Raw genomic sequence first — 17,143 nt, 5'->3', positions numbered from 1 at the left:
TATACTGTATATAACACCAGATTTATTCAAAAAGGGCATATTCCCAGTTAAATTTCATTCAATTAGGAGAAACTGATTTCTGCAATCCCCAGTGGCATAACATTCTACGGAGTGGGAGGAGGTCAACCAAATTCCAAGCTCTTCCAACATCTCTACTGTACAGTAGAATAAATGCAATACTTGTTAATGCAATACTTGTACCTCAAATGTAATTGTAATTGTGAGCAGCAGCTTGTATGTATGACGACACAATCAGAAAGCCAAGAAGCTGACACTTTAATGTGTATATTTTATACTTTATACTTAATCTTACAGTAGAGGAGGATGAACTGAGTGAGTGATGTACACTGAGCGTACAAAACAAGAACACCTTCCTAATATTGAGTTGTACCTTTTGCCCCTCAGAACTGCCTCAATTTGTCGGGGCATACTCTACAAGGTGTCAAAAGCGTTCCACAGGGATGCTGGCCCAATTGTGACTCCAATGCTTCCCACAGTTGTGTCAAGTTGGCTGGATGTCCTTTGGATGGTGGACCGTTCTTGATACACACGGGACACTGTTGAGCGTGAAATACACAGCAGCATTGCAGTTCTTGACACACACCGGTGCGCCTGGCACTTACTACCATACCCCGTTCAAAGGAACTTAAATCTTCTTGTCCATTCACCCTCTGAATGGCACACATACACAATCCATGTCTCAATAGTCTAAATTCTTTAACCTGTCTCCTCCCCTTCATCTACACCGATTTAAGTGGATTTAACAAGTGACATCTATAAGGGATCATACTTTTCATCTGGATTAACCTGGTCAGTCTATGTCATGTAAAGAGCAGGTGTTCTTAATGTTTTGTATACTCAGTGTATAAGTGCCAAGTGACTTGTCCACATGCCATGTCATGTTTAGACCAGCTGGGGGTGTTATCATGAAGAGAATTTGCCAATGGACTTCTGGTTACTGACAGAAGTAATCAAATGCACCAAAATCAACCAGTAGAAAGCTATTGGAGATATTAGTGGCTCATGCAATAAACAAAAACTGTATTTAGACTGTAGTTATTATTTTGAGTTAGGTCAACTTAATAACTCTACTCAATGGGACTATTTATACATTTACGCTGAGATTTAAACGTAACCATAACCCTAGCTTCATATCTCATCCTGGTTCCACTCTAACCCAAATCTCAACCCTAATTCTAATCCTAAACCTAACCCTAGCTTCATGCCCACACCCCGGCTGAACCCTAACCATTAACCCTAGCCTGTAACAATGAGTAAATGCAATACGTGTACCTAAACTGTAATTGAAATCTCATTTAAATGTTATTGAGTGCACTATAATGACAGTAGCTTGTTATGATGTGTCCTTATGATAGACTGAGAGGTCCGTACAAGGGATGGAAAGATCCTTGCCAGATCCTGTGAGTGATTACATTTCCCAAAGACAGAGGCAAATATACAGACAGAGAGACAGGCAATTTATTGCAGTTTATTTCACTTTTGTATTTTATCTACTTCACTTGCTTTGGCAATGTTAACATATGTTTCCCATGCCAATAAAGCCCCTTGAATTGAACTGAAATGAATTGAATTTAATTGAATTGACAGGCAATTATCAGACGTGTGAAACCTCAGCCAGGAAGAGATATTTGAGACATGAGCAGGTTGTAAAGAGAGATTACAGATTTATGTGAACAATGTCATTGCAAAAGACAGGTAATTAGTTTTAACTCAGAACCCCTAGGTGAGACTTATCAATCAATACTATGTCATTAACTCCTTTGATTGGATATAGGACAGTTCAAACAAGGATATATAGTCAGGCACTGCAATGCAATCCCAGCTAGCACATGACGTTCTGAGAACCATATGTTTCTTAGAGCTTGGTGAGAGCGGGGTTGTCCTATGGTTATTTTGCCTACAACCTTCCCAAAAACTTTCTGGGAATGGTGCAGGATAGTTGATTGACTTTGGAGCGTTCTCAGCACATTTATAGAACTTCACAAAAAAAAGTTACTTTCTTGGTACAGTGTATTTCATTACTTTAACAGAAAGTTTTCTTATAAGTTCAAATATGGTTACATTTCATTTCAATTTTTGGTAATGTTCTAGGAATGTTCTCCAACTGGTTTGACATTGGGAATGTTATCAAATAGTTCTGACAATGGTCTTCTGTTTTAATTGCAGTACTTCAGCATAACCTTTTCAACAGGTTTCATCAGGGTTCTATTTCAAGTCATGTCTCAAATTGATCAGAGAACTTTAAGAAAACTTTCCATAAAAACCACAAGAAAACTCTATCCTCTATCTTGTTAAGTGTGTTCAGGTGTGTTGGCCCGAGCCCACTAATTGCCAACACCTGATCTTAATGAGTGCTTGTTCCCTTTGAAATGGGGTCATTTTGAATAGACAAAAATTAGCAGCTTTGTATTAGTAAAAAACATACTATACTGTGTAAGGTTAGAGGTGATTGGTTTAGTGTCAACATACAATTGCATAAGATACAAGTGTTTCCACGGCTACAAGTGGGAACGCTGATATGTTGAGAAAGAACTAATCTCATTAGCCACGGGTCAGGAAACTGAGAAGTAACCTTCTGTCAGAGTATTCATCCCAGTTGGTCTGACTGAGGCTGGAGAGGCTTGCCTCTGTCTGCCCCTGCACCACGAAGACTGACTCTGACATGTTTCTCAACATGCACAGCCTGGTCAACATGCTGATAGACCCAACCACCTAAGCGTAAACACAACACTGGGCAGATGGGAATGATCAGACCATTTCTAAAGGACACCAACTCTTAATAATATACTATATGTGTATACTGTATATACAGTGCGTTGCGAAAGTATTCGGGCCCCTTGAACTTTGCGACCTTTTGCCACATTTCAGGCTTCAAACATAAAGATATAAAACTGTATTTTTTTGTGAAGAATCAACAACAAGTGGGACACAATCATGAAGTGGAACGACATTTATTGGATATTTCAAACTTTTTTAACAAATCAAAAACTGAAAACTTGGGCGTGCAAAATTATTCAGCCCCCTTAAGTTAATAGTTTGTAGCGCCACCTTTTGCTGCGATTACAGCTGTAAGTCACTTGGGGTATGTCTCTATCAGTTTTGCACATCGAGAGACTGACATTTTTTCCCATTCCTCCTTGCAAAACAGCTCGAGCTCAGTGAGGTTGGATGGAGAGCATTTGTGAACAGCAGTTTTCAGTTCTTTCCACAGATTCTCAATTGGATTCAGGTCTGGACTTTGACTTGGCCATTCTAACACCTGGATATGTTTATTATTGAACCATTCCATTGTAGATTTTGCTTTATGTTTTGGATCATTGTCTTGTTGGAAGACAAATCTCCGTCCCAGTCTCCGGTCTTTTGCAGACTCCATCAGGTTTTCTTCCAGAATGGTCCTGTATTTGGCTCCATCCATCTTCCCATCAATATTAACCATCTTCCCTGTCCCTGCTGAAGAAAAGCAGGCCCAAACCATGATGCTGCCACCACCATGTTTGACAGTGGGATGGTGTGTTCAGCTGTGTTGTTTTTACGCCAAACATAACGTTTTGCATTGTTGCCAAAAAGTTAAATTTTGGTTTCATCTGACCAGAGCACCTTCTTCCACATGTTTGGTGTGTCTCCCAGGTGGCTTGTGGCAAACTTTAAACGACACTTTTTATGGATATCTTTAAGAAATGGCTTTCTTCTTGCCACTCTTCCATAAAGGCCAGATTTGTGCAATATACGACTGATTGTTGTCCTATGGACAGAGTCTCCCACCTCAGCTGTAGATCTCTGCAGTTCATCCAGAGTGATCATGGGCCTCTTGGCGGCATCTCTGATCAGTCTTCTCCTTGTATGAGCTGAAAGTTTAGAGGGACGGCCAGGTCTTGGTAGATTTGCAGTGGTCTGATACTCCTTCCATTTCAATATTATCGCTTGCACAGTGCTCCTTGGGATGTTTAAAGCTTGGGAAATCTTTTTGTATCCAAATCCGGCTTTAAACTTCTTCACAACAGTATCTCGGACCTGCCTGGTGTGTTCCTTGTTCTTCATAATGCTCTCTGCGCTTTTAACGGACCTCTGAGACTATCACAGTGCAGGTGCATTTATACGGAGACTTGATTACACACAGGTGGATTGTATTTATCATCATTAGTCATTTAGGTCAACATTGGATCATTCAGAGATCCTCACTGAACTTCTGGAGAGAGTTTACTGCACTGAAAGTAAAGGGGCTGAATAATTTTGCACGCCCAATTTTTCAGTTTTTGATTTGTTAAAAAAGTTTGAAATATCCAATAAATGTCGTTCCACTTCATGATTGTGTCCCACTTGTTGTTGATTCTTCACAAAAAAATACAGTTTTATATCTTTATGTTTGAAGCCTGAAATGTGGCAAAAGGTCGCAAAGTTCAAGCGGGCCGAATACTTTCGCAAGGCACTGTATATGACATTTAGCAGATGCTTTTATTCCTAGCGACTCACAGTCATGCGTGCATACATTTTATGTACAGGTGGTCCCGGGAATCACACCCATTATTGATATAGCTTCTCCGTCGACCTGCCCAAGGTGATTTTGTAGGCCTAAAGGACGTCTATCTGGGTGTGTATGCCTTAGTCACACAGGTATTACGCCGAATGACCCTCCAAGTGCCTCTCTGTTCAACACCCGCATCATCTCTTACAGCAGCTGGATAACTGTATTGAATGACAGAAGACTGGACCACATTGTGTTTTACCACCAGACTTTGGTTTGTTGAAATGTGGTTTCAAAAAACCCTAAAACCTTTGAAAATGTGTTTATGGTCAAAAACATTCACATGTACATGTATTAAATTCCCTTAATCTAGAACTGTTAATGAAACAGCATGAGACCAGCTAGCTATAGAACTCAACCTTTGGACCTGTGCTCTTTTGAAGGTCACCTCTTTTTCTCTCCTGTTTTTTTTCACACAACTATCTGTCTGTTTTCTCTCCTAATTTCCATTATCATCTGTTCTGTCCTCAGAGAGATATTATCTCACAGTGTTTACTCTGGCCTGTTTGCCTATGTTGAAAAAATCAAATGAAAATGGCACAGAATCTTGGAGAATCTGTCTATTGGGATTGTGGCTCACTACAGGGATTCATAACTTTGTACATGAAACTACACAACCACAGTTTGAACTGCGACACAATTACAGGAGTAGAGAGATGAATATCAACAAGTTGATTGTACATGTTCTCTACCTTCAGAGATAAAGGTGAAGGAGAGGAAGGGAGAGATACAGAAATAGAGCGAGGGAGAGAGGTGCAGTAAGAAGAGAGAAAAACTGGGCCCAATTGCATCTTAATCAGCTGCAAATTGTTTGAGACAGAGTATTTACCCTAATGGGGCTCTAATTTCCCATGATGGAAATGCAGAGAAACCCTATCAGCTTACATTAGACTCTCACAGTGTGCACGCACACACGCACACACACACACGCACACACACACACACACACACACACACACACACACACACGCACGCACGCACGCACGCACGCACGCACACACACACACACACTCAAAGCATTGGGGTGAGAAGAGCCACTATGAATTTTCAACGATGTTCCGGTTGAGTGCAAGTAGCCTATGGCAGTCCAGTAAGACCCACTCAGACAGTGTAGTCCAGGAGTGGGATGGATACAGGATGACAATCAATGTAAACCATCAGGGAGGCTTGTCCCTTTTCTGATATGTTATGAAAATAATCAGAATAACCCATGGCTGACTTTGTCATGAATAATACATACAGAAAAAACCCAGCGCCACCCAGTAAAGGAGAAGGGCGAGTACAGTAATATACAATGCATTCGGAAAGTATTCAGACGCCTTGACTTGTTCCACATTTTGTTACGTTACAGCCTTATTCTAAAATCGATTAAATACATGTTTTGGCTCATCAATCTACACACAATACCACATAATGAGAAAGCGAAAACAGATTTATAGAAATGTTTGCTAAAGTATTAATCATAAAAATACCTTATTTACACAAGTATTCAGACCCTTTGCCATGGAACTCGAAATTGAGCTCAGGTGCATCCTGTTTCCATTGATCATGCTTCAGATGTTTCTACAACTTAATTGGAGTCCACCTGTGGTAAATTCAATTGATAAGACATGATTTGGAAAAGCACACACCTGTCTATATAAGGTCCCACAGGTGACCGAGCATGTCAGAGCAAAAACCAAGCCATGAGGTCAAAGGAATTATCCGTAGAGCACCGAGACAGGATTGGGTCGAAGCACATATCTGGGGAAGGGTAACAAAAAACGTATGCTGAAGATCCCCATGAACACAGTGGCCTCCATCATTCTTAAATGGAAGAAGTTTGTAACCAACAAGACTCTTTCTAGAGCTGGCCACCCGCCTGCCCAAACCGAGCTATCGGGGGGGAAGAGCCTTGGTCAGGGAGGTGACCAAGAACCCAATGGTCACTCTGACAGAGCTCCAGAGTTCCTCTGTGGAGATGGGAGAACCTTCCAGAAGGACAACAACCTCTGCAGCACTCTACCAATCAGACCTTTATGATAGAGTGGCCAGATGGAAGCCACTCCTCAATAAAAGGCACATTACAGCCCGCTTGGAGTTTGCCAAAAGCCACCTAAAGGACTCTCAGACCAATAGAAACAATATTCTCTGGTCTGATGAAACCAAGATTTAACTCTTTGACATGAATGCCAAGCCTCACATCTGGAGGAAACACGGCACCATTCCTATGGTGAAGCATGGTGGTGGTGGCAGCATCATGCTGTGGGGATGTTTTTCAGCGGCAGGGACTGGGAGACTAGTTAGGATTGAGGGGAAGATGAACGGAGCAAAGTACAGAGAGATCCTTGATGAAAACCTGCTCCAGAGCACTCAGGACCTCAGACTGGGGTGAAGGTTCACCTTCCAACAGGTCAACGACAATAAGCACACAGCCAAGACAGCGCAGGAGTGGCTTCGGGACAAGTCTCTGAATGTCCTTGAGTGGCCCAGACAGAGCCCGGACTTGAAACCCATCAAACATCTCTGGAGAGACCTGAAAATAGCTGTGCAGCGACGCTCCTCATCCAGCCTGACAGAGCTTGAGAGGATCTGCAGAGAAGAATGGGAGAAACTCCTCAAATACAGGTGTGCCAAGCTTTTGGTGTCATTCTCAAGAAGACTGTAATCGCTGCCAAAGGTGCTTCAACAAAGTACTAAGGGTCTGAATACTTATGGGGATGTGATATTTCTGATTTTTAATTTTTAATAAATGTGCAAGCATTTCTAAAACCTGTTTTGCTTTGTCATTATGGGGTATTGTGTGTAGATTGATGAGGGGGGGAAAACTATTGAATCCATTTTAGAATAAGGCTGTAATGTAACAAAATGTGGAAAAAGTCAATACTTTCCGAATGCACTGTACAACGAACATTTAACATTATAACATTTGGCAGTGTTTTATGAAATACATTCTCTAAAATGTGAACCACCTCAGGGCTGAGTGGGATGGAAATGATACTCTAGAATATTACCTCCATTTGTCAACTAGATTTACATTAGATCCCGTTTCCATCAATAAGATGAAATTGAATTGAGGTTCCGTTTGAACGGACATAATGATTCATATTTGCTGCTCTCATAACACTCAGATGGCTTGTCTAAAGTAAAAAGCAAATAGTGGAAAAGTTTCCTTTTGGGTGGTCAGAAAAGGTCAGACAAACTCATTTTAAATCAAAACGAATGTTTCAGTTGGTGTGCTACCTTCCTACATGGCTGGTTATGTCTTCAAAATGCCATATGCACAATTTAAATGTAAAAGTAATTTCCTATTGAGCCGACATAGGGTAACGTGAGCTTACTAGCCCACCGGGTTAACAATTCTCACAGAAACCACTTTATGTCACCAATTTCTTTTTCAATTCTTTCCCTGACACTGCTCTTGCTCAGCTAAAAATGTAATCTGTCTCGTCTAAAAAAAACGTCACTCCAACTAAATGATTCTGAGGTAAGTTGAGCTGATATTTCCTCATTTAGAAAAGTTACTTACATGTATATATGCAGTACCAGTCAAAAGTTTGTACACACCTACTCATTCAAGGGTTTTTGTTTATTTTTACTATTTTATACATTGTAGAATAATAGTGAAGACATCAAAACTATGAACTAACACGTATGGAATCATGTAGAAACCAAATAAGTGTTACACAAATCAAAATATATTTTTGATTTTAGATTCTTCAAAGTAGCCACCTTTTGTATTGATGACAGCTTTGCACACTCTTGGCATTCTCTCCCAAGCTTCACCTGGAATGCTACTCCAACGGTCTTAAAGGAGTTCCTACATATTCTGAGCACTTGTTGGTTGCTCTTCCTACACTCTGCAGTCCAACACATCCCAAACCATCTCAATTGGGTTGAGGTCGGGTGATTGTGGAGGCCAAGTGATCTGATGCAGCACTCCATCGCTCTCCTTCTAGGTCAAATAGCCCTTACACAGCCTAGAGAGGTGTGTTGGGTCATTGGACTGTTGAAAAACAAATGATAGTCCCACTAAGCGCAAATCAGATGGGATGGCGTATCGCTGCAGAATGCTGTGGTAGCCATGCTGGTTAAGTGTGCCTTGAATTTTAAATAAATCACTGACAGTGTCACCAGCATGCATTCCAGGTGACTACCTCCTGAAGCTGGTTAAGAGAATGCCAAGAGTGTGCAAAACTGTCATCAAGGCAAAGGGTGACTACTTTGAAGAATCTCAAATATAAAATATATTTTGTTTTGTTTAACACTTTTTTGATTACTACATGATTCCATATGTGTTATTTCATTGTTTTGATGTCTTCACTATTATTCTACAATGTAGAAAATAGTAAAAATAAAGAAAAACCCACCAGTCTCAACGGTGAAGAGGCGACTCCGGGATGCTGACCTTCGAGGCAGAGTTGCAAAGAAAAAGCCATATCTCAGACTGGCCAATAAGAAGAAAAGATTAAGATGGGCAAAATAACACAGACAGAGGACTTGTGAGGTGTCTGTTTCTCAAACTAGACATTCTAATGTACTTGTCCTCTTGCTCAGTTGTGCACCGGGGCCTCCCACTTCTCTTTCTATTCTGGTTAGAGCCAGTTTACACTGTTCTGTGAAGGAAGTAGTACACAGCGTTGTACAAGATCTTCAGTTTCTTGGCAATTTCTCGCATGGAATAGCCTTCATTTCTCAGAACAAGAATAGGCTGACGAGTTTCAGAAGAAAGGCCTCTGTTTCTAGCCATTTTGAGCCTGTAATCGAACCCACAGATGCTTGATGGTGTATATATGCCAAGATTGCATTTAGATTACTGATACATTATTATTTTTGTTGTTATTTGGATTCGTTCTACATTCTTGATGACTTGTTTCCAGTTTTTAATTATTTTTATTTGCGTACTTGTTTGACATTTTACTGCACTGTTAGGAACTAGTTACACAAGCATTTTGCCGGACCCACTGCTAAATTGTGTACGCAACCAAAAAACTTTGATTTGACTTGAAGTTAGGTCTACAGTGCCTTCAGAAAGTATTCATACCCCTTCACTTATTCCACATTTTGCTGTGTTACAGCCTGAATTCAAAATGGATAAATAGGTATTTTCTCCCACATCGACACACACTACTCCATAATGACACAGTAAAAACATTTTTATTTGGATTGTTTGCAAATGTATTGCAAATTAAATAAAAAATGTAATAAGTATTCACACTCATAAGTCAATACTTTGTAGAAGCACTTTTGTTAGCGATTACAGATGTGAGTCTTTCTGGGTACGTCCCTAAGAACTTTCCACACCTGGATTATTCTTTTCAAAATTCTTCAAACTCTGTCAAATTGGTTATTGATCATTGCTAGACAAACATTTGAACTTGGCCACTTGAACTTGGCCACTCAGGAACATTCACTGTCTTCTTGGGAAGCAACTCCAGTGTACATTTGGCCTTGTGTTTTAGGTTATTCTCTCCCAAAGTCTGGTGGAAAGTAGACTGAACCAGGTTTTCCTCTAGGATTTTGTCTGTGCTTAGCTCCATTCTGTTTCGTTTTTATCCTGAAAAACTCACAAGTCCTTTAACAATTACACACATACCCATAACATGATGCAGGCACCGCTATGCTTGAAAATATGGAAAGTGGTACTCAGCAATGTGTTGTATTGGATTTGCTCCAAACCTAACCATTTGCATTCAGGAGAAAAAGTGAATTGCTTTGCCACATTATTTTCTGTATTACTTTAGTGCCTTGTTGCAAACAGGATAGGGAATATTTTGATTCTGTACAGGCTTCCTTCTTTTCACTCCGTCAATTATGTTAGTATTGTGGAATAACTACAATGTTGTTGTTCTCCTATGACAACAATTATACTCTGTAACTGTTTTAAAGTCACTAATTGGCCTCATGGTGAAATCCCTGAGTGGTTTCCTTCCTCTTCGGCCACTGAGTTAGGAAGGACACCTGTATCTTTGTAATGACATCCAAAGTGTAATTAACAATATTCAATGTCTGTTTTTTATTTTTTTATCTACCAATAGGTGCCCTTCATTGCGAGGCAATAGAAAACCTCCCTGGTCCTTGTGGTTGAATCATTGTTTGAAATGCACTGCTCAACTAAGGGACCCTAATTGTATGTGTTGGTTACAGAGATGAGGTAGTCATTAAACAAAATGTCTAATCGCTGACACAAAAAAAGCAAAGTTACGCTTTTTCCACATTTTGTTGAGTTACAACCTGAATTGAAAATGGATTAAATGTAGATCTTTTGTCACTTGGCTACACAATATCCCATCATGGCAAAGTGGAATTATGTTTTTTTTTTAATACAAATTAATAAGAAATAAATAGCTGAAATATCTTGAGTCAATAAGTATTCAACCCCTTTGTTATGGCAAGCCTATATAGGTTCAGGAGTAAAATTGTGCTTAACAAGTCACATAATAAGTTGCTCACTCTTTCTGCAATAACAGTGCTTAACATTATTTTTTAAGGGGGGCTAGTTGACCCGAACTACCCTATTCAGCGTTTACCGTGAGTGCAGTCTTTGCGAATACGTCAACATTGCCTTTACATTTCAATCGTGCTATAGCACTGGACTTCCTCAATACGGATAGAATCAAGCCCTAAGGATTAATATGGCTCATCCAAAGCCCAGTCAACAGTGAGTTATAATCATTATGCACAAGGAAGTTGTTTGTTTAGAAAACCTATTTTGTACCTACCTTGCTATGGGCCCAGACGCCACAACCACAACTCCTGATAAATTTGGTGGTTATGGACAGTGCCGGGATTAAATTCATAGCGCCGGAAAATTAGGTTTACACTTCAAGTTCCCTATTTAGGGGACTTTAAACTGTTCTGGACCGGTTCCGAACAACCTTTTTGTGTAGGCCAAAATTTAATCCAATCACCAGTAGATCCAATTTAACGTTTGCTTGAAAAAAAATATATATATATTGAGCCGACATATGCAGTGTTTACTGTGAATATGCTCTCCGCAATCGCAGAAACATTGCCTTTAAAATGTGCATCGTCGACAAAGCGTGATCGGTTTGAATCCCAGCCTTATAATGAACTCAGAGCAGAGATCCCCACAGGGACTTTACCCTACCTGAGCCACCCTCATTAGGCTCCTTCCCAACCCCTCTGCTGTTAACCTGTAAACACTCTTCTACCATCAGGACACTTAGTGTGAGGACAACTCTTGAGGATACACCTGGAGGGCAACGGTGAGCATCTACAGGTAAGACTTATTGTCCTAAACATTTACACAGTGTCAATTTGACTCTAATCTAGTCCCAAATTCCTTACCATGAGATTTCAAATATAGATTTTCTGGCTCAAAATGAATGTTTTGTTTCTTGGTTGGATTGATAACTAAATAACCATGTACCTTTTCCCCAAAGTTGACACTGTTTGTATTTGAATGTGCATGAATGTTATCTCAACTGATGGAAGTGAATTGTGACTACCTACCCTGATGCTCTTAGATGTGTTTTAATGGAAATCCTGCAACAGATTCAAGAAATGGCAACTGTCACCATGGTCACCAAGAGCTGAGCACCTGCAACAGACACACGCACACAACCCATCAAAATCCCCTGTGTGCCCACTGTATCTGTGAGCCAATGAGAGAGTGCTAATTAACTCTAGATGGGGGTGAAAAGATCATCATAGAATCTTACAGCGATGCATAGTTTAGGCTAAAATCTCAGACTTGGTTAACACACCATGGCTTTGTGATATGTAAGGACAGATGAAAACACAGTAGGGGGGAAGCAAGACAATTCTCCAGTGTCTGTGTGCTCGCCCAACAAATAAGGGAGATCCACATTTAGACTCCTCATCAGCAGCTGTATGACCTTTTCTTTTTGTGTCAAAGGCACATTATCAATTCTTTGAAAATTAAATGTTTCCATATTTCTCATGAGATGAATAGGAGTCACTTAGATACCTCTTATTTTTCAGAGTGTAAATGCATGGACAATAGATCTGATATACATGTACAGTGCATTCGGAAGGTATTCAGACCTCTTGACTTTCTCCACAGTTTGTTACGTTACAGCCTTATTCTAAAATGGATCAAATACATGTTTTTCCTCATCAATCAACACACAATACCCATAATGACAAAGCAAAAACAGGTTTTTAGACATTTTAGAAAACACAGTTGAAGTTGGAAGTTTACATACACTTAGGTTGGAGTCATTAAAACTCGTTTTTCAACCATTCCACAAATTTCTTGTTAACAAACTATAGTTTTGGCAAGTCGGTTAGGACATCTACTTTGTGCATGACACAAGTATTTTTTTCAACAATTGTTTACAGACAGATTATTTCACTTATAATTCACTGTATCTCAATTCCAGTGGGTCAGAAGTTTACATACACTAAGTTGACTGTGCCTTTCAACAGCCTGGAAAACTCCAGAAAATTATGTCTTGGCTTTATAAGCTTCTGATAGGCTGATTGACATCATTTGAGTCAATTAGAGGTGTACCTGTGGATGTATTTCAAGACCGACCTTCAAACTCTGTGTCTCTGCTTGACATCATGGGAAAATCAAAAGAAATCAGCCAAGACCTCATAAAAAAAATTGTAGACCTCCACAAATCTGGTTCATCCTTGGGAGCAATTTCCAAATGCCTGAAGGTACCAGGTTCATCTGTACAAACGCAAGTATAAATGTACGCAAGTATAAACACCATGGGACCACGCAACCGTCATACCGCTCAGGAAGGAGATGCATTCTGTCTCTTAGAGATGAACGTACTTCGGTGCGAAAGTGCAAATCAATCCCAGAACAACAGCTTGTGAAGATGCTGGAGGAAACAGGTTTGACCCGAGTTAAACAATTTAGAGGCAATGCTACCAAATACTAATTAAGTGTATGTCAACTTTTGACCCACTGGGAATGTGATGAAAGAAATAAAAGCTGAAAAAAATCATTCTCTCTCCTATTATTCTAACAGTTCACATTCTTAAAATAAAGTGGTGATCCTAACTGACCTAAAACAGGGAATTTTACTCAGATTAAATGTCAGGAATTATGAAAAACTGAGTTTAAATGTATTTGGCTAAGGTGTATGTAAACTTCCGACTTCAACTGTAAGTTTTCAGACCCTTTGCTACGAGACTTGAATTTGAGCTCAGGTGCATCCTGTTTCCATTGATCATCCTTGAGATGTTTGTACAACTTCATTGGAGTCCACCTGTGGTAAATTCAATTGATTGGACATGATTTGGAAAGGCACACACCTGTCTATATAAGGTCCCACAGTTGACAGTGTAAGAAAAAAAATCAACCTTGAGGTCGAAGGAATTGTCTATAGAGCTCCGAGACAGGATTGTGTTGAGGCACAGATCTGGGGAAGGGTACCAAAACATTTCCACAGCATTGAAGGTCCCCAGAACACAGTGGCCTCCATCATTCTTAAATTAAAGATGTTTGGAACCACCAAGACCCTTCCTAGAGCTGCCGCCCAGCCAAACTGTGCAATCAGGGGAGAAGGGCCTTGGTCAGGGAGGTGACCAAGAACCCGATGGTCACTCTGACAGAGCTCTGTGGAGACGGAAGAACCTTCCAGAAGGACAACCATCTTTGCAGCACTCCACCAATCAGGCCTTCATGGCAGTGTCCAGACGGAAGCCACTCCTCAGTAAAAGGCACATGACAGCCCGCTTGGAGTTTACCAAAAGGCACCTACATGAGAAACAAATTTATCTGGTCTGATGAAACTAAGATTGAACTCTTTATCCTGAATGCATCTAACAGGTCTGATTTTTTTCCGAATGCACTGTGTATTTGTCTTTCTATAATCTTGCATTGTAAAACATTGTCTGTTAGAGTATTACCAGTCCAACAGCATCTGTCTGGTCCAGCATGATAATAGGGAAAGCTCTTAGATCAGGTACAGACGAACATGACATGATCCTGACAGGTTATCCAAGTTTGGCTGTACTTCTGGTTTTCCTACACATCATCTAACAGTAGAACCACCTCTATAAACCGGGAGAAACCTGTGCTTTTTGGTATAATGCCACAGGAGTTGAATGGCTGCCAGACGAGAATGCCCCAGAATGCCCCAGAATATCCAGCTCATTCTCATCCGGAGCGGATAAAATAGTTTATGACAGGACAGACAGAGGCATTAGTTTTACCATTCACTTTACAATAGTTACAGGTCACGGTTGTGACACGTGGCTGCTCTCCCTGTCCACCGCTCCCTCGGAGGGCACGTTCAAAGTTTTGCCATGGATTAATGGTTAACCGCGTCAAAGGTCAAATCCATTTCCAGAGCCTCAATCCAAGTCTTCCCTGAAGATGCCTGAGTCAGCAGTATTTCTGACAGGGCTGTTCTCTTCGCTGGCTGGGTGGAATAATTCACACTCTGCTAAAAAACAAATCTGATCTATGAACACACTATGGGTTAGACGAAGCAGAGCAGAAGTATCAGGCTGCTCTGTGTGCTCTGATTATTAAACAGGCATCGGCATGCCGTGGGACCTTCCTGATTGATCAAGGCATTGACTTAGACATTCTGGGGGAGGAAGTGAAAAAGGTGGGGCTCAGATGGATGAGCAGATCAGACTGTAAGCACAAGAACATGGTCATCACAAACACATTGACTGCCCACTGTAACTGATGGGGTGGGAAGAAATACCCTGCTGTCCAAATCTGTATGTTCCAATAATGAAGGGTAATTATCAGATGCGATTTTTCAATTACACATTTAGCCTGTTTTTCCAATGTAAACACTGGACTGAATCCAATTTGAGAGCTAATCAAGGATTGTGGATTGTGGAATAACCTGTGAGTCATTAACACCTCATTGTTCTGTTATCGTGACCTTCTTTTATTAGCCCATGTTCAAGGTTTCCTCGTTGATTGGCTGGAGGTTGGACATTGATGAAGGTTGGACAGCTATTACAATGAGCCTGTCCTCCTATAGCTCTGCCCACCAGCCTCCTCTGTTCTACATGGAACAAAGGAGTTGTACCTGGAACCAAAACTAAAAAGGGTTCTTTAAAGGGTTCTCCTATGTGGACAGCTGAAGAAGTCTTTTAGGTACTAGATAGCCCCTTTTCTTCTAAGAGTGTAGAAATGAATGTGTAGATTCATGATTGAATAGGGCTCATAGTGATTAGAGCTGACTAAGCAAACCCAAACAGATATGTAAGAATAATGTAATAACATACATGTTTGCACTGCTGATAGAAGACTGCTGATATTATCCTAAACAAAAAATACATATGACCAAGGGTGATCTTGATGTACCACTCAGTACTATAACATGCATTACATTTGATCCCATGAGAATAGGACACCAGCAACATCTGGATACAGAAAACAACCATCAGTTCACAATAATGAACACTGTAGGGGAATAAGACAGAGCTATCCAGTAGCACACATACAGACAACCGGACACCACCACAGGTCCTTTAGTACAGTATATTGCCTCTCCTCCTCCATATCCACCAGGAGGTCATGGGTTTCACCAACATGGATCCATTATTCAGGGTTTGTCCTGTATATGACCACTATCAATCAACTGTATTATTCAGCAGATGTATCCCCACCATATATGTATAATTCAATAATGTCTCACCACTATCAACCTTTTAGCATACTGACCAGCAGTTGAGATGTATTATTTACTGTCCCATCACCATGACCAAACAAGCTTTTCTGCAAAAGCTATTACTATGGAGCCACACAGACTTTCGCTTACGAGAAATCGTGTGTAATATTCAGTAATATGTAAAGATATGTTGCCATAATACAGGCAGGGAGATCTGTTCCTTTCTAAATTACCATCCAACTGGGGAAGCAGCAGATGTATTTATTTCTCCATTCTAAGCTTTAAACCCCAAAACAGGAGATTCCAGAATAACTTTTACAAGAATTTAGAGGAGACTATCGAAATCCCTCATAGCTAATCATGACACAACATAAAATATTTTGTTACCAGAATCCCTTGGAGTGAGAAATGATGCTATTTTAGCACTAGTCTGGCTCAGTGGGTTAAGTAAAAGATGTGAGACAGTGGAACATAGCAAAGTTCGACAAAAACAAAGTATTCAGCAAAAGCTTCATTAATCAATAGTGAAAATACTAACTTTCTCATCCAGTTCAAAGCTGTATGTTTTCTTGGGGACAGATTTGGCCTTCCTTCCCAGCACACCACGTCACAGTCCTCCTCTGAGGTACAGGTAAACTGCTAGGGTCTAATCTGTGATTAAATATAGCTGGTCTCACAACTGTACAGTCAGTGCTACCAGTAACCCAGTAACTCAGTCTCTATTGCTCATTTAGCTTACAGAACACCATATTATCAGAGGAGAGAGGACCTCTTTCCCTCTGGCGCAAACAGGATAACAGAGTAGAAAAATCTGAAGGCACACACTTATGCATGCGAGTGTCCTTACACAAAGATATGCTAGGAATGGGTTGAATATGTCTGGCCTGGTTATGAGAGTCCTCTTGTTTGGCTGAGTTACATGAGGTTACAGTTACCGTGCGTAGGGACATGACCAGGGCTTGTGACAGAGGCCCTGGTTTTGTAATCATCAACCTGTGATACAACACCTTTGGAATCATTGGGTTGAATAACAGAG

The sequence above is a fragment of the Oncorhynchus mykiss genome, chromosome 2 (assembly GCF_013265735.2).
Source record: "Oncorhynchus mykiss isolate Arlee chromosome 2, USDA_OmykA_1.1, whole genome shotgun sequence".
NCBI classification, from domain to species: Eukaryota; Metazoa; Chordata; class Actinopteri; order Salmoniformes; family Salmonidae; genus Oncorhynchus; species Oncorhynchus mykiss.
The sequence above is the reverse complement of the archived record's forward strand: the minus strand, read 5'-3'. Positions refer to the sequence as shown.